Source organism: Suncus etruscus, chromosome 2 (genome assembly GCF_024139225.1).
Source record: "Suncus etruscus isolate mSunEtr1 chromosome 2, mSunEtr1.pri.cur, whole genome shotgun sequence".
In the NCBI taxonomy this organism is placed as follows: Eukaryota; Metazoa; Chordata; class Mammalia; order Eulipotyphla; family Soricidae; genus Suncus; species Suncus etruscus.
In genome coordinates this window covers 145,548,402-145,570,965 of record NC_064849.1, presented here as the reverse complement: position 1 = coordinate 145,570,965, position 22,564 = coordinate 145,548,402, and the positions used below count along the sequence as shown (strand labels likewise).

General features: G+C 34.6%; 2 non-coding genes across 2 annotated transcripts; one reads left to right on the top strand and one right to left on the bottom strand.

Annotated features, from left to right (window-relative positions):
* The first annotated feature begins 5,977 nt into the window (after positions 1–5,977).
* Positions 5,978–6,110, top strand: LOC126002631 (small nucleolar RNA SNORA51). Its single transcript, XR_007493313.1, has one exon. It is a non-coding gene; the product is annotated as a small nucleolar RNA SNORA51 (small nucleolar RNA).
* Positions 6,111–17,286: 11,176 nt separating this feature from the next.
* LOC126002382 (U1 spliceosomal RNA) lies at positions 17,287–17,450 on the bottom strand. Its single transcript, XR_007493102.1, has one exon. It is a non-coding gene; the product is annotated as a U1 spliceosomal RNA (small nuclear RNA).
* Positions 17,451–22,564: the final 5,114 nt, after the last annotated feature.

Genomic DNA, 22,564 nt, shown 5'->3' with positions numbered 1-22,564 from the left:
TCTAAGTAGGATTTTTCAACCAAACTTGAGTAATTACTTTTACAATGAGCACTGATGTGACTAGTATTAAAAGTCTGTTAACAAAGGGAAATGCTATATAGTGATCAAAGAGTAAACGAAGAGTCATTCACAGTTTAATTTCTTTTCTTCTTTGGAGGGTAAGGGGCCATATCAATGATGTTCTGTGGTTCTTGCTTGCTCTGCACTTGGGAATTACTCCTGGCTGTGCATGGTGGACTATATGGGATGCCAGAGATCAACCCCATGTTGGCCACGTGCAAGGCAAATATAACCTACCCTCTGTACCATCTCTTTGTCTCCATAAAATTAAGTGTTTTTTTTAACACTTTTGCTTATCATAATGTAACAAATTGTTTTTGTCAGAATTACTTTGCAACAGGATGCTTATTGAATAAAACTTTTGGAAGACAAAGGAAGGAATCAGAAGTTGGACAGTATTCCAAGCTCCATGTCAGCCTTCTTTATTCCTTTTTTACTCTTCCTTCATATCGGTCTGTAAAAATGCCAAGTCTTTAAACTGACCTTTATAGACACGAGATCATAGGCATTCTGACACTGACATATTTTAAGATAAGGCAGCTCTGTCTAGCCGAGGCAATTTATATAGGGGACTGATTTGGATGATATGGCAAAACATAATGTGGGCAAAATGTTGACCATAAATTGTATCACTTTTATTTAGACATGTAGCATAATTTTTTAGGGTCAAAGTTTTAAGAACATTCTTATGACCATCCTTTCCTCCTTGAGTTAACTCTGTCATCTTAATCTTAATCTATCCTAACTTCCATAGAGTAGAATTAATACACATTAAGGCTTTAACCTGTGCTTCTGTGTGTGTGTGTGTGTGTGTGTGTGTGTGTGTGTGAGGGGGGGGGGTGCTGGGGTATTCTTATATGCAATGGTGCTCAGAGATCACTACTGGCTCTGTATGTAGGACCACTCTTCACAGGGTTTTGGGGATTATATGGGGTACTTGGATTGAATTTATCCCAGCCATTTGCAAGGCAAACATCCTATCTGCTGCCAGATTTCTCCAACCCCTAAATTTTTTTTAAAAGTGAAACTTTTAAACATTAGATCAAGAAGTGCTAACCCTGGTCAATATCTATGCACCTAATGTAAAGTCACCAAAATATGTGAGGCAACTACTGACAAACCTGGAGAAACACATGAAGGGAATAGTGATAATAGTAGGGGACCTCAATACTCCACTATCACCACTGAACAGATCCTCCAAACAGAAAAATAGTAAAGAAATAAGAGCTCTAAATGAAAAATTAGAAGAATTAGGGCTAATAGACTTATATAGAGCCCTCCATCCCCAGAAAGTAGAATACACATTCTTCTCAAACCCACATGGAACCTTCTCCAGAATAGATCATGTCTTAGGATACAAAGCCAACCTATATAAGACCACAAAGGTAAGGATCATTAGAAGTACCCTTTCAGATCACTATGCAACAGAGCTTATAATTGATGTCAAGAAGAAGCAATGGACGAAAACTAATACCTGGAGATTGAACAACATACTGCTTAACAACAGCTGGATCAAAGAACAACTCAAGGAGGAAATAAAAAGATTCCTTGAGAGAATGACAATGAAGAGACAACATGTCAGAATTTATGGGATACAGCAAAAGCAGTACTTAGGGGGGAAACTCATAGCATTACAGGCCTATGTTAAGAAACAGGAAAATAACAAAACCAACAGTTTAAAAGATCACCTCAAAGAATTGGAACAACAGCAACAGAGAAATCCAACCACAACCAGAAGGCAAGAAATCATAAAAACCAGAGCAGAAATAAACAACATAGAGACTAAGAAAACAATACAAAAAATCAATGAGACCAGGAGTTGGTTTTTCGAAAAAATAAATAAGATAGACAAACCATTGGCAAAACTTACCAAATAAAAGAGGGAAAACACCCAAATCACTAGGATCACCAATGAAAGGGGAGAGATTACAACAGAACCCCAAGAAATACAACATATCATGAGATCATATTATGAACAACTATATTCAACTAGGCTAGAGAACCCACCAGAAATCGACAGATTCTTGGACAAACACTCTCTTCCAAGACTGGAAAAGGAAGACCTAGAAACTCTAAACAGTCCAATCACTTCAGAGGAAATTGAAGACGTAATTAAAAGACTCCCTAAGAACAAAAGCCCAGGCCCAGATGGATTTACAGGTGAATTCTATCAAACATTTCAAGAAGACTTATTACCACTGTTCCATAGGCTTTTCAAAACCATAGAAAAAACAGGAATCCTCCCCAACTCCTTTTATGAGGCTAATATCACACTCATTCCTACAGAAGGCAAAGACACCACCAAAAAAGAAAACTACAGACCAATCTCACTAATGAACATTGATGCAAAGATACTCAACAAAATCTTAGCAAACCGAATCCAACACCTCATCAAAAAGATCATACATCATGATCAAGTGGGATTCATCCCAGGAATGCAAGGTTGGTTCAACATACGCAAATCAATCAACATTATACACCACATCAACAACATGAAGGACAAAAACCACATGATCATATCAATCGATGCAGAGAAGGCGTTTGACAAAATCCAACATCCGTTCATGTTAAAGACACTCAGCAAAATAGGGTTAGTTAGAAGGCACCTTCCTTAAGATAGTTACAGCTATTTATGAAAAGCCTACAGCCAACATTATACTTAATGGCGAGAAACTAGAAGCATTCCCACTAAGGTCAGGAACTAGGCAAGGCTGTCCACTCTCTCCACTCTTATTCAATATAACCTTAGAAGTCCTAGCAATAGCAATCCGACAAGAGAAGGGAATCAAAGAAATTCAAGTAGGGAAAGAGGAACACAAGCTAGCTCTATTTGCTGATGATATGATGATATACATCAAAAACCCTAAAGAATCCACAGAAAAACTCCTAGAAACAATCAACCAATACAGTAAAGTGGCTGGATACAAAGTCAATACACAAAAGACAGTAGCGTTTTTATATACAAACAATGAAGTTGAGGAGAGAGAGATTAAAAATACAATTCCATTTAAGATAGTATCAAAAAATATCAAATACCTAGGAATTAACCTTTCAAGAGAAGTGAAAGATCTATACCAGGGAAACTTCAAAACACTGTTTTTGGTTTTTGTTTGTTTTGTTTTATTTTGTTTATCTGTCTTTAGTGGTGCTTATCGATATAGCTGGAGTCCTCACTGGATATTTGACACTTTTTTTGGTACTGGTGGAGTGTTTCACATTCTTTCTCTCACTCATTTCCCAAATCGATGATGAGAACCTCTAGAAGGATTCTGCCCATCTTCGGGGTATTAGACTTTTACCCCCAGTTTATATATTTTCACCTTTTCAGGCAAAACCACGCAACTTGAACTAGCTAGCCCTGCCCCCACTTAGAGGGGGAAATCAGGGAGACATCAAGACCAAACTGATGCAAGACTACTAAGTAGTAGGTTAGATACAGAGGGGACCACATATTCTAGACGCCCTGGGGGAGAGGGAAGAGGAAAAGGGAGGTAGGACAAAAACGGAGGTGTAGGGAGGACAATTTAGGGATGGGAATCCCCCCGGATTTTATGTAAATATATACCTAAAATATTATCGTCAACAATATGTAAGCCACTATGATCAAAATAAAAATTACATTAAAAAAAAAAAAAACTTCAGAAAGAAATTGAAGACGATCTAAAGAAATGGAAGAACATCCCATCCTCATGGATAGGTAGAATTAACATAGTCAAAATGACTATTTTACCCAAATTGCTATATAGATTTAATGCAATCCCTATCCAAATCCAGACACAATTCTTTAAAGAAATAGAACAATCAATTATAAAATTCATTTGGAACCATAGAAGACCCAGGATAGCTAAACACATTCTGAAAAATGAGAAGTTGGGAGGTATCTCCTTACCTAACTTGAAACTATACTATAAAGCCATAGTAATAAAAACAGCATGGTACTGGAACAGAGACAGGACCTCAGATCAGTGGATTAGAACAGAATTCCCAGACATAAACCCCCAGATATATAGCCAACTAATATTTGATAAAAGAGGCAAGAATATGAAATGGAACAAAGAAAGCCTATTCAACAAATGGTGTTGGTACTACTGGAAACTCATATGCACGAAAGTGAAAATCGACCCATATCTCACTCCTTATACAAAAGTCAACTCAAAATGGATCAAAGATCTGGAAATCAGACCTGAATCTATAAAGTTTATCGAGAATAAAATAGGCAGAACACTCGAAGACCTTTATATTAAAAGGGTCTTTGAGAATGGAGCACCAATGGCAAAAACGTTAGAATCAACTATAAACAAATGGGACTATATCAAACTAAAAAGCTTCTACATGGCAAAAGAAACCCTACTTAATGCAAGAAGACAGCTAACAGAATGGGAAAAAATCTTTTCACTTGATATATCAGATAAAGGGCTGATATCTAGAACATACAAAGCGCTCAGAAACCTGAGTCCTTCAAAACCAAACGAAGCCATAAAAAAATGGGGAGATGAAATGAATAGACATTTCTCTGAGGAAGAGAGAAGGATGGCCAACAAACACATGAAAACATGCTCACCTTCACTCATCATCAGGGAGATCCAAATCAAGACAACAATGAGATACCACCTCACACCAGTGAGGTTGGCTCACATCAAAAATAATGGGAACAACCTTTGTTGGAGAGGATGTGGTATGAAAGGAACTCTCATTCATTGCTGGTGGGAATGCCCCTTGGTCCAACATCTATGGAGAAAAGTCTGGAGAGTGCTCAAAGAACTCAGAATTGAGCTGCCATTTGACCCAGCAATTGCTCTCCTAGGCATATATCCCCAAGATGGAAGGACATTCATTCCAAAATACGTATGCACCCCACTATTTATTGCAGCACTCAGTATAATAGCCAAATCTTGGAACCAACCTCGATGTCCAACAACAGATGAATGGATCATTAAGATGTGGTACATATATACAATGGAATATTACATGGCAGTTAGAAATGATACAATCACAGACTTTGCAGCAACGTGGATGGACCTAGATCATATTATGTTAAACGAAGTAAGTCAGAAGACAAAAGAAAAACACAGAATGGTAGCACTATTCTGAAACACCTAGAACACATAAAAAAACAAAAAAAAGACATTGAAGAAGCATAACTGCTAGAACCACAAAGAAAGACTTCATAAACTCCATTCCCTGATCTGCACAGCCACTAAGACCTCTAGAAACAGGTCTGATTTTACCATCCAAGATAAAGTAGAAGTCTTCCACATACCACGAAAGCAGCAAGAGGAGAATAAATGATCTATTTTTTTTTGACGTCTTTATTTTGGTGTGGAGATTACGGTTGATGTCTCCAATATTATTTTATTTTATTTTGTTTTGTCTTTCTCTTTCTTTTTGCACTTGAGTATGATTTGATTTCAGAACCGAGATTATTGTGTGGTGCCTGTCTTTATTGTTGTGGTGCTTATCGGTTATTTAATTCGATATTTTTTTTTTGTGTGTGTGTGTATTGTTGTGGTATTTTAATTACTTTTTTCACATCCTCTCTCAAACTGAGGTTGGAAGCCTCTAGACAGGACTCTGCCTATTTTCAGTATATTTGATTTTTGATTGAGAAGAGGACATATTAGGTGATGGGTATTCCCCTGATTCAATGTGAATATGTACCCAAAATACTACAGTGAAAGATATGTAAGCCATTATGGAAAAAAAAAATTGTGTTTTTAATCAGAAACTTTCTTTGACTTACATGTATTATTATTATATCAATTATATTATATGTTATGTTATGTCACTATATTATGTTATATTAGTTTACCTCATTATGTTAATCAATTTTGTCCTTTAAATGAGTTCTTACTTAAAAAAACAACTTTAGTTTGCCCTGAAGAAAAAAAAATAATAAAATAAATAAAAGATAAAATAAGGCCTCCCAATTCTTACCACAGGCTGTGTTCTTTACACTGGCTGTATAGAAAGAGGAGGTACAGTAAAGGCACCCCATATACACCTCAACACAGGACCCTTGCCGGGTATGTATTGTGAATTGGGGGACAAAAAAAAAAGTGAAAGCTCTATATTATCAAACCTGATTTAAAAGAGATTACTAATTAATGAATGAATTTGATATTTAGAACTGACAATAGTGTTCATATACAAGAAGTTACATAGTTGAAAAGCTATTAAAAAGTAAATTTAATAATAGAATAAATATTCTTATGTTTTATAATACATTACAAGTGTCACTACATATAGCTTCTTCAAAAAGGCTTATATTCATAAAAATATTAATTTTCTTTAAAAATACAGACATGGGGCCTGAGCGGTGGTGCAAGCGGTAAGATGTCTGTCTTGCTCATGCTAGCCAAGGACAAACTATGCGCTCAGAAATCGTTCCTGGATTGGGGGATCACATGGGACGCTGGAAGATCGAACCGTGGTCTGTCTTAGGGCTGTGGGCCAGGCAGATGCCTTACCGCTTGTGCCACCACTCTGGCCTTCAATATATCATTTCCTCTGAGACCACAAGAGCAATCTCTTAGTTACAGTAAAAATTAGTCATAAAATTATTCCACCTAGAGAACACGTGTTTAGTAAAATAATATAGTACTATACTATTAACCAACACACTAGTTTTTCTAGTTACTGGAGACATTTGCATTTTCCAATAGAGCTAAGATATAATCACAAGTACAGGAGCAGGTGCAATAATACAGTGGGTAGAGTTCCTTGCATGTGGCAGACAGGAGTTTGATCCACACATCCCCGTATAAACACCTCAACCACTAGGAGTGATCCCTAACAACTGAGCCAGGAGGAAGCCCTTGAAGACAGTTGAGTATAGGCCAAGAAACTAAAACTAAAACAACAACAATCACAATGCCCTTTCCACTCAGTTCTGGCTTTATCTACAGTTGTTTTTTCTACTTCTTTTATGTATTTCTGTGTTTTAACCATGACCAGATAACATGATTTCTCCATTACTCTTTCATCTCAGGTCAGTTTTGATTATTTGGGTCTTGTGGCTTCACAAGTTTTTTAGTAACATTTATTTGATTTTCTTGAGAATGTCATTGGAATTGTGCTATATATTATATTATATAAGGCTTCATGTTGGATTGTCACTTTAATGATGTTAATTCTTCCATATCTTTCCATCTGCTTGTTTCTCCTTTTATTCGTTAACAGTGACAGAATTTTTAAGTTCAAGTTTTTTGCTTCCTTTACTAATGAAGTTCTTGGTTACTGACTTCTTGAGGCAACAGTAAGGTTTTATTTAAAATTTCTTTTTCTTCTACTTCATTTTTTAGATGCAGAAATGCCAAACAGTTTTGTATAATATTTTTTAGACAGTTTACTGCATTTATTTTTTGTAGTATTTTTAAAAGGATTTGTTATTCTTTTCTATGCATGCTATCATCATGTCATCTGGTAAATGTGATAGCTTTTTACTGTGGCTAATATTTTCAATACTATATTGAATTGTAGTGGCAGAAGTAAATCTCCTTGTGACTGATCTTAGATGAAAGTTTTGATTTCTTTATATATGAATATAATGTGAGTAGTGAGTTTGTCTTATATGGCCCTAGTTATGTTGAAGTATATTGTATCTATTATCATTCTATTAAAATGTGTTAAATTGTGTCAAAATTTCTGTCTACATGATTAATATTATGTTACTACTTCTTTTTTTTTGATATGGTATATTTCTGTATTTTGAAGTATGTGGTATGTTTTAGCATATATTTGTGTTATGTTTAGTTTACATTTAGCAATAGTTTCAGGTAATAAATTTACTTTTATTAAAACATCTTTGCATTTTTGAAATAACTTCCACTTGGGCATCTTTTAATGTATTGTTTAACTAAGTTTTTCAATTGCTAAGATAGTGTTGCATATCTTTACATTATTTTCATCAGGGATACTGTTCTGTTGATTTTTTTTTTATTTTGTGATGTATTATCTGCCTTTGTTAAAAAGATAATGATAACATAAAATTTGTTTGAAAGAATTCTAATTCCCTAGATTGCTTGGCAAGTTCTTGAGAAATAAGTAGTATGATATCTTTGATTGTTTTCGTAGCACTTATAGAGAAACCACTTGAAGATGAGCATTTTTTCCTTGGGATACATTATTTTTTCAATTATCTTGCAACTCAGTGATTTGTTAAGATTTTCTATGTCCTCCTGATTGAAAAGTTATAAGATTATCCATCTCTTCAAGATTCTCTAAATTCTGATATAATGTGTTCATATTGTTTCTATGATATCCTGTATTTCTGAAGTAGCTGTTTAAACATTTCTCCTTTCCAAAATGAGACATTGAGTAGCTTCACAATAAGATATCATTTATTGGCTGGGGAGATAGTTTAAAGATATGGGGTACATACTTTACAGGTGCAAGTCTCTGAGTTTGGTTTCTAGTACTTCATGCTATCCATTTTGGTCCAAATAGCATCACATCACTGGTTTCATCACCAAGCATGTTACTCCACAATGCAAGGTCAATAACTATTCTTAACAATACTAGAGAATCCCCTATACAACTTTTCTTTTCTTTTTTTTGTTTGTTTGCTTTGTTTTTGGGTCACACCCAGCAGTGCTCAGGGGTTACTCCTGGCTCTATGCTCAGAAATAGCTCCTGGCAGGCTCAGAAAACCATATGGGATGCTAGGATTCTAACCACTGACCTTCTGCATGCAAGGCAAACACCTTACCTCCATGCTATCTCACCAGCCCCAAAAACTTTTATTTTCATACTTCATACATATGACTATAAAGTGAAGACTTTAGAATGAGATTTAATATGTTGATGCTGGTATTGTAATTTGTATTAACTGACCCTCATCCAAGTGAAAACCACTAGTGGAATGCAACAATATTAATGTTTAAATTGAATTTATGCCAATGTAAATACTTTTGCATGCCTTTATTGCTGTGTAAAGATGAGGAATAATACAGCATGATCTCAAATAGGTTTCTAATTAATTGTTTGTTCTTAAAAATATATGTATATGTAATGATTTTAAGTGTCTATTTGAGTGGACTCAAAATTGTTCAGATATCTCAGGTGTTTCTGAAAGAATTTGTGAATACATAAAGTAAAGAATATTGGCTGGAACAGTGGTGCAAGCGGTAAGGCATCTGCCTTGCCTGCGCTAGTTTAGGACATACTGTAGTTCAATTTCCTGGCAACCCATATGGTCCCCCAAGCCAGGAGAGATTTCTGAGCGCATAGCAAGGAATAACCCCTGAGTGTCAACCAAGTGTGGCCCCCAAAAAACAAAACAAAAATTAAGGAATATTGTCTTCACCAATGTAGGTGAGTATCATCTCACATAAGAATAATAATAAGTAAAAAGTACACAACGTTTAAATTTTCTCTCTATGATTTAATCAAAAACAAACAACAATAAAAACTTAAATCCATCTCTGGAACCTCAGGACTCCTGGTTCTCAAAGTCTTAGATTCAGAATAGATTTTGATGATGAGAATGATGCACTGGTGAAGGGGGGTTTTATTTTTATGACTGAAACCCAACTACAAACATGTTTGTAATCATGGTTCTTAAATAAATGTTATTATAAAAATTTTAATTAAATTAAATAAGGACTGCATGGGGTGGGAAAACCTCCCTCAAACATGGGAGAGGCAGGAGGGGATGGTAAGAGAAAAAAAATGCCCTAGACACCAGAAATGTGCTTTTAAAAACTTTCATAAAATAATGTAGGAAGACGTTGGACATCTCTCCTAGTGCACCAAAAGCAAAGTGAATGCAAAAGCAATGGGATTAATGCTAAGATGTTCCAAAAAACAAAAAGATGTGTAAGAGGACCTAGCTTGAAAAAAAGGGCTCTGAAGAGCCCTTGTTCTCTCCTGAGCACATCTCTCTCTCTTTCTCTCTCTTTCTTTCTTCTCTTATATTTCTCTAGAATTTTTTAATTAAAATGTTTAGTTCACTTCTAAAATGTTTCTAAGTAAATCAAATCATAAATAATATAGCATGAGTTATGTAGGGTAGCCATTATATTTTCTGACTTTTAATGTCATGCGTAACTAAAATTTTATTCCCCCTATTATAGTCTAAATTTAGTAAATGTATATATAAATTCCAGTAAATTGACATGGTTAAATTATATATAAATAATGTTTGGCAATCATCTTATCACTAATATGTTTGGCTATAATTATCTTCTATATAATTATTTTCCAAATCCATAACTTTCATATGCATGTTATGGGTATCTATGTATAGGGAATCTATGTATGGGAATCTATGTATAGGGAATAATTATTTTTGACAATTGTGCAAATTATATAGCATATTGGTAATTTATCTATACATTAGGTAAATTGAATTTCCACATTAAAGTCAGAGCTAGGAATGGTCAGCATCCAAATCCATCAATTAAAGTTTATCTTTACTTTGTAAAATATGGAACACTTGTTTATATTATATTATTTCACTGCAAAGCACAAACAAAAGGATAACTTTAAATACATATTTCTTCAAATTTCAAAGCCATTTATGAATTAATTGCCATTCAACTTTGCTTTATATGAATTCTGAGTTCTAAAAGTATCTAAAGTATGGAAATTTTGGTTCATCTACTTCTATTTTTCTTTTACCACAGAGGTCAGATAAGAGCCTTAAACTGATAGCAAATAAGTCAAGCACTGAATGTAGTTAACATTCAAATTAAAATAACAATTTTGCAATTGATCTTCCATTAGGGAAAAAAGAAAACCTGACAGGCAAAAACCCAGGGTCTGGAAACTAATTTGTCTTTCTTAAATGCTCACTTTCAAGTGTGTCTGGTTTTTAGCCCAGTTTGTATCAAAAGGGATCAATTTTTCCCCCTTTTCCCTGTTCTACTTTTACAATGGTATTGTCTGAATCCCAGAGTGAGCAGCAATATATCATCTTGCTTCAACATCTGCTAGAGCCCCCTCTCCTCCTAATCTGCCCAGATCCCCAAAGCCTTTTCCACCTGCTATAGCGCCAAATGCTCATTATAGCATACAGCTACACCCTTCACTGTCCTTCCTCCCAGATCCTCAAGGTTAACGTGGAACAATGACTATTATTAAGTGGGGGCTTTAGGAATATAAAAACAGACTGGGCTAAAAGAAGGGGGGAAGGGCAGTGGAAGTGCTGGGTAGAATGCCAGGAGAGCTGGCAGGAAAGAACTGCTAGAAAGCTTTGGCCAATTTTCCAGTCGAAGCATTAGTCACTGAACAGAGATGCTCTAGCAATAAATAGCTTCCCTGTTCATTGCCCAGAACAAACAGAGACCACACCCTTTGTGCTGGCTTTGTGTTTGGAGCATTTTTTTTTTAGAAGCTAGTAGAGAGGAGTGGTAAATATGACCAGTTTGAGAAGTCTGGCAAGTCTAGTGGTGATTACCCCTGGCTAATCATAAATTTTCTTCAAACCACCAACCTGTTCCTTCTGCTTGCATCATCAGACTAGCCACCAGTGGAAATTTTGGTTCATATTGGATTAGCCTGAGTAGAACATACAGACTCTTAGAGATCTCTGAGATACTCTCCATTTATATTAGAATTCTGGGACCTTAAAATATTAATTTTTAAAAAATATTATTTCGGGAAGAGGAAATACAGCTATAATTTAAATGTCTTTAGCAGATGTGCCTCTGATTCCCAGACACCACACTTGGTGCAATTTCCTTAAAGTTTTGTAGGAGATATTGTAAGAGGTAAAGTACTCTTTCCTCAGTGACATTCATGGGAATTGTTTTAATATACCACACAAACACCTTTAGCAGAATTAGCTCTTTCTATCCTGGAAATATTTTGTTTATAAAGACAATTAAACAATGTCTTATATAGAATCAACTCACTTTTGGTTGATTTTCAACCTATGGGGAAAGTATATAGCCACAAATTACCCCCAAAAGCAATCTACTAAATTTTCACTTTCCTCCACCACTCTAAATCCAACAATCTTTTACTATCATAGTCACTGAGTGTGCTAGTATAAATAAGAAACAGTCCACCTGGTTGAATTACTCTTCTGACCAAGAGATTGAATAAATTATCAATAATAAAAAGAGATAAGTGCCTAATATAGGTAAAGTAATAACTTGTTCTTTGAAATGACAATACACATAAATTGTTAGATTTGAACTTAGAACATTGCTAAATTCTATCTGTATCCCTTTCTCTCTGACTCATTTCACTCAGCTTAATAATCTCCATGTTCTTCCATGAATAGGCAAATTTCATGACTTTATTTTTCTCAAAAGCTACATAGATTCCATTGCGTAGATATGTCACAATTTCTTTAGCCACTCATCTGTTGTTGGGCACCTGGGTTGTTTCCTGATTCTGACTACAGTAAATAGCTCTGCAATGAACATGGGCATAAGGAGGGCATTTTTTGTATTGTGTTTTTGTGTTTCTAAGGTATACCCCTAGGAGTGGGATAGCTGGATCATATGAGAGCTCAATTTCCAACTTTTTGAAGAATATCTATATTGTTTTCCAGAAAGGCTGAACTAGATTGCATTCCAACTAGCAGTGAATGAGAGTCCCTTTCTCTCCACATCCAGCCAGCACTGGTTGTTCTTATTCTGTGTGATGTGTTATTCTCTGTGGTGTGAGATGATACCTCTTTAGATTATTTTATTGCATTTTTCCTTATCATTAGGAATGTGAAGCATTTTTTTTTCATGTGCCTTTTGGTCATCTGTATTTCTTCTTTGAGGATATGTCTGTTCATTTCTTATCCCCATTTTTTGATGGGATTTGGTTTCTTTTCTTGTTAAGTTCTGTCAGTACCTTGTTTATCTTAGATATTAATATTGGTCCCTTATCAGATGGCAAATAAGGAATAGTTTCTTCCGTTCCATGGATAGCCTTTATATCCTAGTTGACATGTTTTCTTTGAAGTGAAGAAGTTTCTCAGTTTTATGTAGTCCCATTTGTTAGTTTCACTCATCTGTGGGATATATAGAAAAATAAAGACAGTGATATAATAATAATATCTAGAGACTATAGAGATGAGGGCTGGGAGGACTAACCCATGATATAAAACTTGCGATGAAGAGCAGTAAGTGCAGTAACTGCACTAAAATCTACCATGACAATGGTAGTTGGAATTGAACACTTGGACAAGAACTAGGTTAGGGTAAGATATGTACTAATGTCTTATTATATATTACCTTAATAAATCTAGATATTACCTATCCCAGGGGACAAAGTGATATGCATGTCACCCCTTCATTAAAAGTAGTGCAAACCGGGCTGGAGCAATATCACAGCAGTAGGATGTTTGTCTTTCAAGTGGCTGATCCAGAAGAGACTTCGATTTGATCCCAGTGTCCCATATGGTCCCTGAGCTCATAGTCAGAACTAACCTCTGAGTGTCACTGAGTGTGGCCCAAAAATAAAAAAAAAGTTTTAAAAATAGTTCAAACCACAATTGAGAGAGAGAGAGAGAGAGAGAGAGAGAGAGAGAGAGAGAGAGAGAGAGAGAGAGAGAGAGAGGCAGAATACATATCCCAAAGACAAGCAGGGGGTGGGAGATGGGAAGAAAATAGGCGCCATTGCTGATGAGAAAATTGCACTGGTAAGGTAAAGGGTGGTATATATTTTATGGCCGAAACCAAACTATGAATATTTCTATAACCAAAATGCTAATATAAAAATTATTATTAAAAATTGCTAAATCCCCCCTACATTTAAATTTAAGTTTGTAAAAGTTAAAATAAATTTTTGATAGACACTATTTTTAAACTCACAATTAAGAAAGTAAAGAAATATTTGGAGGATTAAAAGTTTCTCATTTCACTTGGTTTGATCAAGATATTAGATCTTTCCAGTATTTTTGTAAGCTACAAAACAAGTAGAGTTGAATTATTTATACATATTTCAGAAAATATACTTCTTAAGAACTTTATTGTGATATCATTGACATAAGTATCATATACATAAACTACACATGTTATGAAATGGTAGCCATAGGCATGCTAATTAACATATCTTTTTACCTCTTGTGTATTTGTGTGGGTGTAAAGTGCTGGCATAGTGAGAAAATTCAATTAAAGATCTGTCTGCTTAGAAAATTTCAAATATACAAGATAGTATTGTAAACTACTGTCCTTTTAGGAGTGCAGTTTGGCCATACCTGGTAGTACTCAGGGGCTATTCATGGGTCTGTGCTCAAGAATTATTCCTATAGAATTGGGGGATCAAATGTCAGGGATTGAACCTTGGTCAGCTGCATGCAAGGCAAATGCCCTGTAATCCTCTGGCCCCAAATGAACTCCCAAAATTTTTTTTGTTATCTGATGGACAAACTTTATTGTCCATACTTCCACTCATCTTTGGGATTCATAATTTTTTTCTGCTTCTATGAGTTTGATTTTGTTATTGGACACATAAAAATAGAATCATGAAAAATTTGGCCTTTTTTTACCTAGTACCTTTCAAATTCATCTTTGTTGTATTTTGTATTTGTTTTATTTCATTTTTGGGGATCATTCTTGACAGTGTTTAGGATTACTCTTGACTTTGCACTCAGTAAGTACTGGTGCTCAGGGGACCATATCATATGCAGGGGATCAAACTTGAATTGTCCATATATAAGACAAGAACCCAACTTAAGAAAATTAGTTTGTATTTAATAATCAAATCTTATCAAGCATATGAATGTTATTAGATGACAATTTTAGCTCTTCCATTGGTTTGCAAGGCAGTAATGGACAGGTTTTAACTTACCTCTCTGGATCTTATATTTGCCTTGCAAAAAGGCAGTATTAACTCTTTTTTTGGGGGGGAGCCACACCCATTTGATGCTCAGGGGTTACTCCTGGCTAAGGTCTCAGAAATTGCCCCTGGCTTGGGGGGACCATATAGGACTCCAATCGAATCACTGTCCTTAACTTGGCTAGTGCTTGCAAGGCAGACACCTTACCTCTAGCACCACCTCCCTGGCCCCAAGGTGTAATAATATTATGTACATTCTTTACTGGATTATTGTTAGGATTAAGTAAGAATTCAATAAAGAAACTTTGGAACTTTCTAGAGACATATTAAAAATCAATTATCTACAAGTGCTATTATGTTAAAGTTATTTTGTTTTCAGACAAAGGATTTTTAAATTAAAATTTACTATTTATTTGTTTTTTTTTTCTGTTGATTTACATGGTCAAAGGTTTCTGCAGGGGTTTTCTTATTGAAATGTTCTTCTTTCCAAAGGGCAACCCAGAGTGATTTTCAATTTGTCTTTCTTCTTATTCATGTCTAAAATTGTATAATTAAATGCACATAAACATTGTATATTTTATTGTCTTATAAAGCTGTAACCATGTATTATACTACAAATAATTCCTAATTATGACCATAAAATCTCTCCCTCCCTTCCTTCTTTTCCTTTTCTTTCTCTTTTCTTCCTATTTCTTCATCCTTCCTTCCTACCTTCCTTCTTTCTTTATTCTTTCTTTCTTCCTTCCTTTCTTTTTTCTCTTTTCTTCTTTCTCTTCTTTCTCTCCCTCTCTTTTCCTCTTTCTTTCTTTCTTACTTCTTTCCTTCTTTCTTTCTTTCCTTCCTTTTTCTTTCTTTCCTTCTTTCCTTCTTTCTTTCTTTCCTTCCTTTTTCTTTCTTTCTTTCTTTCTTTCTTTCTTTCTTTCTTTCTTTCTTTCTTTCTTTCTTTCTTTCTTTCTTTCTTTCTTTCTTTCTTTCTTTCTTTCTTTCTTTCTTTCTTTCTTTCTTTCTTTCTTTCTTTCTTTCTTTCTTTCTTTCTTTCTTTCTTTCTTTCTTTCTTTCTTTCTTTCTTTCTTTCTTTCTTTCTTTCTTTCTTTCTTTCTTTCTTTCTTTCTTTCTTCTTCCCTTTCTGTTCTTTCCATGCCTCAGTTATTACCCATGTTTTTATGCTCATTGATCACTGTGAGTAATGCTTGGGAAACCATAGGTGAGCTGGGGATTGAATCTGGGTTGGCTGTATGCAAATTACCTGACCCACTAAAATATATCTCTCCCATCCCAAAGAAATCACTTATGCCTCATATACTATCCAGTTCATACTACCAAAAATTAAAATCTGGGTGGCTATATAGAGGGTGGCTGAAACAATACATTTTATTTGTATCATATTTTGAGGTATGGATGCAATTGTCAAATTCTAGTGAGGTTTTTGTGACAAAACAATTATCTTTTTTGTGTGTCACATGTCAAGATGAAATAGAGACAGTTTGTACTTCTGATTCCATCAAGGGCCCATTTTATAATCTTATCTAAAGTCAATTATCTCTCAAGAACCTCTTCAAATACCATATCGTGGATATATTGGGAATTAGGACATGTGAATTTGGAAGGAACACATTTCAGTTCATAATAGACTGCTTCAAAATCTCAGATCTTATTTTCTCAGCGCCAAAACAAAATTTTTGACAGAACCAAAAAAACTTGTATCCCCAACACCCATTTAAAACATTTTATTATATTGCAACTTTGCCTCATTAATTCCCTACATAATTTTAATCAATTTTTGTAATAATATCTTTATTTAAGCACCATGATTACGAACATGTTTATAGTTGGGTATCATTCATAAAAAGAACACACCCTTCATCAGTGCAAGATTTCCATCACCAATGCCCCCAATCTCCCTCCTTCCCCACCCTTGCTTGTATTCCAGACAGACATTCTACTTCTCTCACTTATTAATATTGTCATGATAATTGTTAGTGTAGTTATTCAAGTTTTCTTTTTTTCCAAATAAACCTTTCCAGTCTGCTTATTCAATTAAATGGTAGGTATACTTACTAGTCTGACATAAATCCTGACCTTTCCTCTCCATTGTTTGTTAATATTTCTAAAGTAAGGTTTGTCTATCTATCCCCAACCCCACCTCCACATATTCACTGCTACCCATATAGTGCTCCCTAATATTAATTGTGATGAGTATTATCTTTAAATATATTTTAGGAAATGAAAATCTTATCACTGATCAACATGTATCAATCACAACATTTCCTTGCCCCCCCACATCCTTCTCATACTCTGTTTCAATCTTACTGAAGAATTTGAGATTTCTTGGATGTTTTTCTTTGCAAAATTCAAAAATAATTTGATTGGTTCAGATAATTTTTCTCAGATTACCCTTCAGAACCATTCATCATACATTTTTTAGTTATCTTTTACTTATTACCAAATCTAAGTACTTTTGAGACATTTTTTCCTCCCTATCTCTTCTACTTTTTCCACCCTTAGGGGAGAGCACAAACGCAGTCCCCCACTACCACAAATTATGCAGTCGAGTTTCCCACATTTGGGGAAATCGTAGGGGTCTGCACACCCAGAGAGCAATGGTTGAGCCTCGCCCTGGGGAAACCACCTTCGTGATCATGGTATCTCCCCTGCCAGGTAAGTATATCTATCTCTTCTACTTTTAATGATAACACCCACTTTCAAAAATTCCGCCTAACCTTGTGAAGATTTTTTTCACTTTTATGACATTGCAAATGTGAAGTATAATAAGACTTAGATCATCAGTAGGACCCCATGCCTGAAAAGGATGTGATTTTCAGGAACGGAACAGGAAAAGGTGGCCCAAAGTTCTTGAGTTATAAAAAAACATTTAAACAGTGGAGACAATTTTCTTTTTCTGTGTTCTTAATTCACTCAAGGCTTGTCTGTTTAATTCTATTTAATATTTAGGGCAATGGAATTACATACTTTAGTATTCAGGATTGACTCCTGGCAGTATTCAGGTGACTGTATGTAATTCCAGGGATCTAATTTAGGTCCGCTGCATGCAACACAAGTGCTTTAATGCCTGTACTATCCTTCTGGCCCTATACTTCACACTTGTCGTTACTTCTTTCGATATAAAAAGATAATGCTTTTCTAAATCCATACATCCCTGTCATATTACTACTACAAATTTTATTATGTGATTTTGACTTCTCTAAATATTATGTGTACCTACCTAATTTATTTACCACATTGTTTTCTTTTCTAACCAAATATATTTTTGTAAGTAGTTCTCCATAATGTCCCTACATACTCTTCTTTTCATATGTATGTAATGATCATCTAATCTCCAAGTTTCAGACATTTTTCTATAATCTGTGCCTCGGATTATTTCCAATGAAAATTTTATTTCTATTGTTATTTTTTTAAATGGTTTTCCTTTGCTCTCATTATTGCCTGTTTCTCTGTAATTTATGCCTCTACTTTTGGTCTATCTTCACTTTAAATTCATTTATGCCTAAAAGTTTATCATTTTAAGAAATTGCTTATATCTTTGTCTTTTTCAATGGATACTCATTGCAATTTCAAAAATGTCCTAAGGTGGGGCCTGAACGATGGCGCACGTGGTAGGGCGTTTGCCTAGTATGCTGGCTGACCTAGGACAGACCTCGGTTCGATCCCCGGTGTTTCATATGGCCCCCCCAAGCCAGGACCGATTTCTGTGCGCATAGACAGGAGTAACTCCTGAACATCACAGGGTGTGGTCCAAAAAAAAAAACCAAAAACAAAAGTCCTGAGGCTTATCTAGGCTTGAAGACCTGCTGCAAATCATGCTGAGCCTCATTTTTATAATTCACCACATAAAACAAACTGCAGGGTAATATTTAAAGCATACTAATTGTGCTTGGATGAATTACAATTGACCAAACATCGGTGAGGCTGCTGCTTCCGCATGGACAAGAGTATTGCCCTTTTTCCTACTTAGTGAAATAGTTTTTCTAGAGAAGGACAGCCCAGATTCAACCTGAGTTGAAATCTCCATTCCCCTCTGTCAAAACTTCAAGCTGCACACACGCTCACACATTTTAAACTTAAGTTCCCTACTACTTTTCACCTTGCACTGTTATTTTTATGCCCTTCCTTTCTCCTCTTAGTGTCCAGGACAAGGTCTTATTTATATCTTTTCCTACTCTGTCACCAAATTGCCTAACTCCAAAAATATCTGTTCAAATAATGTAGATTGTTTTGATAAAACCTTCTTAAATAAATATAAATTAAATTACTAGTAAAGAAATTCTGGAATTTTAATAGTAAATTATTTCTTAGGAAACTACTTAAAATAATAATAATATTGTCAATGTCAGAGAAAGCAGCCTTTAGTTGTCTGAATATATTTTGTTGGTAGAATGACATGATATAGACAGCTGCAACCGTCTGTTTTCTAAAAACCCATGTTTGCATGTAAAATGAGTGACTAATTTTGCTTGGATGACTATGTATCTGTATTAGGAAAAAACCCAATTTGTGTAAAATAATGATTTTTTAAACTAAAAAATATGGCTATATTTCTTTATATTTAATCTTTACTATAGAAATATAGCCTAGTTTCTGAGCATTATAATACAGATGTGGTAGAATCATATATATTCTAATAAGTAGTTAGAGTCTACACTGAATAATATTTTATGTAGGAGATATATTATTTTGAGGTAATAATTTATAGACCTTTTTTGCTACTTTTAATTGGTTATATGTATTTGACAAAAATCATTTTTTTAAATATAGGAAATAACATTGTTCTTCTCAAAACTATTTTCCTTAATAAAGATTCTGAAGTCTTCCTTTTTCTATAGTCCAATAAAAATTCTAATATTACTTTAAAAAGAACTATTTAACAATTTTGTATTATCAAAAATAAAAAGTCAGTTGCTTTAAGAAAATTGGGAAATCTAAAATCACTTAAGTTTAATAAAAGTCAGTATTTAGTAGTTTTTTAAAAGAGAGAAGTCTGGAATATGAAGGCAGCTGTGAGTAGCCATGCTTGAGAGGGTCTGTGAATGGCCTGAGTCATTGGTAGAAACTTTCAGTATAGTGACAGGATATTTCCACATGTGCTTCCTTTCAGTTGATACCTTCCAGTAGAACTTCCTGTGTGCATCTATAGTACTCACAGCTACTGCACTCAGTTCAACTTCTTGATTGGAATTAGGTGCATCAATTGTGAGTGGTAAGATTTTGCTTCAATTTTCTTCAGACACTGAAGAAAAATGTAAGGTCCTGGTTATTAGTTTAAAGAGTCTCAGCCTTAAATTGTCATCACAAAAACATGAAAACTCATAGGATATAAATATATTATTTCATATTCATACTGGCTCAGAAGCAGAAGAAAATTTAAGTCTAGTTTTGTGAGCTAGTTTTGTGAGAAAAGACTGAGGAAAGGTAAGTTGCTCATTTAGAACTTTAAGTTGAATATGGGTTGCCTTACTTCTAGTCATTCAAACTCATAGGTGATCTTCTGTAAAGAAAGTTACTACATTTACTATTATTAAGTACCTGAAAATAATTTAATATAGTTAGAGAAAATTACATTTATTTATCCAAATACTTTTCAAAAACCAGTTTGAAAAGGCAAGAAGGAGTATATCAAGTTAAAATGAGAAAAAGTTGGTTTACATATGATTTAGTTTCTTGGAACCTTAAAAAATGACATATTCATATGTACATGAATAACTATGCAGTCAGGTACATATACATTAAATGAGCATGCATAATAATGCATAATATAATAACAGTATACTTAATAAAATATATACAACAAGTGAAAATATTTCAATTGTCATCTCAAGTTATTGAGATAAACCTCATGAAACTAATAAAATATCCTGCAAAATTTGAGAATATTTTCCCTCTATGTATTTCCCTAATGAATTCTTGTAGAATGAAAAAAAGTTAGTGAAAATTATCTATGTATGCTATACACTTGAATAGGCAGAAAGACAAATCAGGAAAAATATTTATTTTATTTTATTTTATTTTTAGGTCACACCCGGCAGTGCTCAGGGATTACTCCTGGCTCTGCACTCAGAAATCGCCTCTGGCAGGCATGGGGGACCATATGGGAAGTCGGAATTTCAATCACCATCCATCCTGGATTGGCTGTTTGCAAGGAAAATGTCCTACCATTGTGCTATCTCTCTGGCTCCATAATTTTAAACGTATCTATGTGATTTTTTTAAACATTTTAGACCAGCTGAGTTTAGTTATTAAATAAATTCCTATCTTAATACAAAGAATTTTAAGTGATACAAAGTGATTTGAAAGACTATTGTTACCTAAATGTATGCATAAATATTGTTGAAAAGTAAAAATTAAAAAGAGTAGTAGAATAAGTGAATAAAATTCATTAGTAAGTATCATCTATGAACAAAATTACAAAATTTCAAGGCAATTTTGCTAGTACTTTAGTTGTCTCATTAGTATTCAGCAGTTATTAAAAATGACCTCCAGGTTATAATTATATTTGGTCAATATGATAATCTTGCTGGCATCTGAGTCTCTTTATCATCTACTGAATATAACCCAGAGTATAACATATAAATAGAAATTATTTGTAATATATTATAATCAATTTCCAATTAACTAAATTAGTTGAATAACGAATGCTAGAAAAAAATAATTTGGGCTGAAGAGATATTACAGCTAGTAAGGGGTATATGGTCCCTGAGCAATGTCAGGAATGATTTTTGAGCACAGAGCCAGGAATAATCCCTTAACACAGCTGGGTGTGGCCCCTCTTAAACAAATATATAGGTCTATGCATATATGCATATGTAGTAAATATAAAAATATTGATAACAATTGTAGTGGAGATATTTACATGAGTGATACCAATTGATAATACCTAAACATTGAATTTGTGGAAAATAAAGGGGACCTTGAGATAGCTGATGAACTGGTAGGACATTTGCTTGTATTGTTGAGTCTGGAAAAGATGTGACTTTTGATTTTCTAGCATCTTGTGAGATTTTTTAAGTTTATTTCAGAGCTTTAAATATTATAGTTTATAGGAAATTGTATTTTTCTCCTCTTTATATCTTGGTTTAAAGATTGTTTAGCGAGTTATTTCAAAACCCCTGAAAGGCAGCAGAGCAAGTGCCTAGGGCGAACCTCTGAGTTGGCGGCCTGCTGCCTCACAAAAGCAGTTTTAAACATCAGAACACAGTGAAATATAACAAAACAAATATGGGGCAATGTAGTAAACATAAAATAGTACACTCAAGCACTAAGCAGGTGCCCAGGGAAAACAAGCTCTAAGTTTAGAATTAACGCTAATTTTACTTCTGTCACCAGCTTGCCGAAATTCTTTAATAATAAAATAACTCCATGACCTTCCCCATGGCCAAACCCATAATCCAAACTGCCACCTCCACCCCAACACGAGATACCTCTGCCCTGTCAGCAAGGGATATTCCTCGAACTAAGTCAGTACACACCCATGGGACTATCTGGGAGGCCTATCGAAAGAGACAACAGGTCCAAGGTGGGATTCCTATGAGTTCATGAAGGGGCTGAATAGACGACGGGTTCCCTACCCTGTAGATTAGGAGACCACCTGAAGGGTTCAACATGTATCTCTGCATGCCATCAGTCTAGGAGTTGGGGGTAAATGATGTCATGAAGGGGCTGAACAGACAGAAAATTGCACCTTTTCTGTAAAAAAAAAAAAAATCATTGGATGATTCAAACTGTATAAACCTATGAAATGCTTTGACCTGTATGCTCATTATCATAT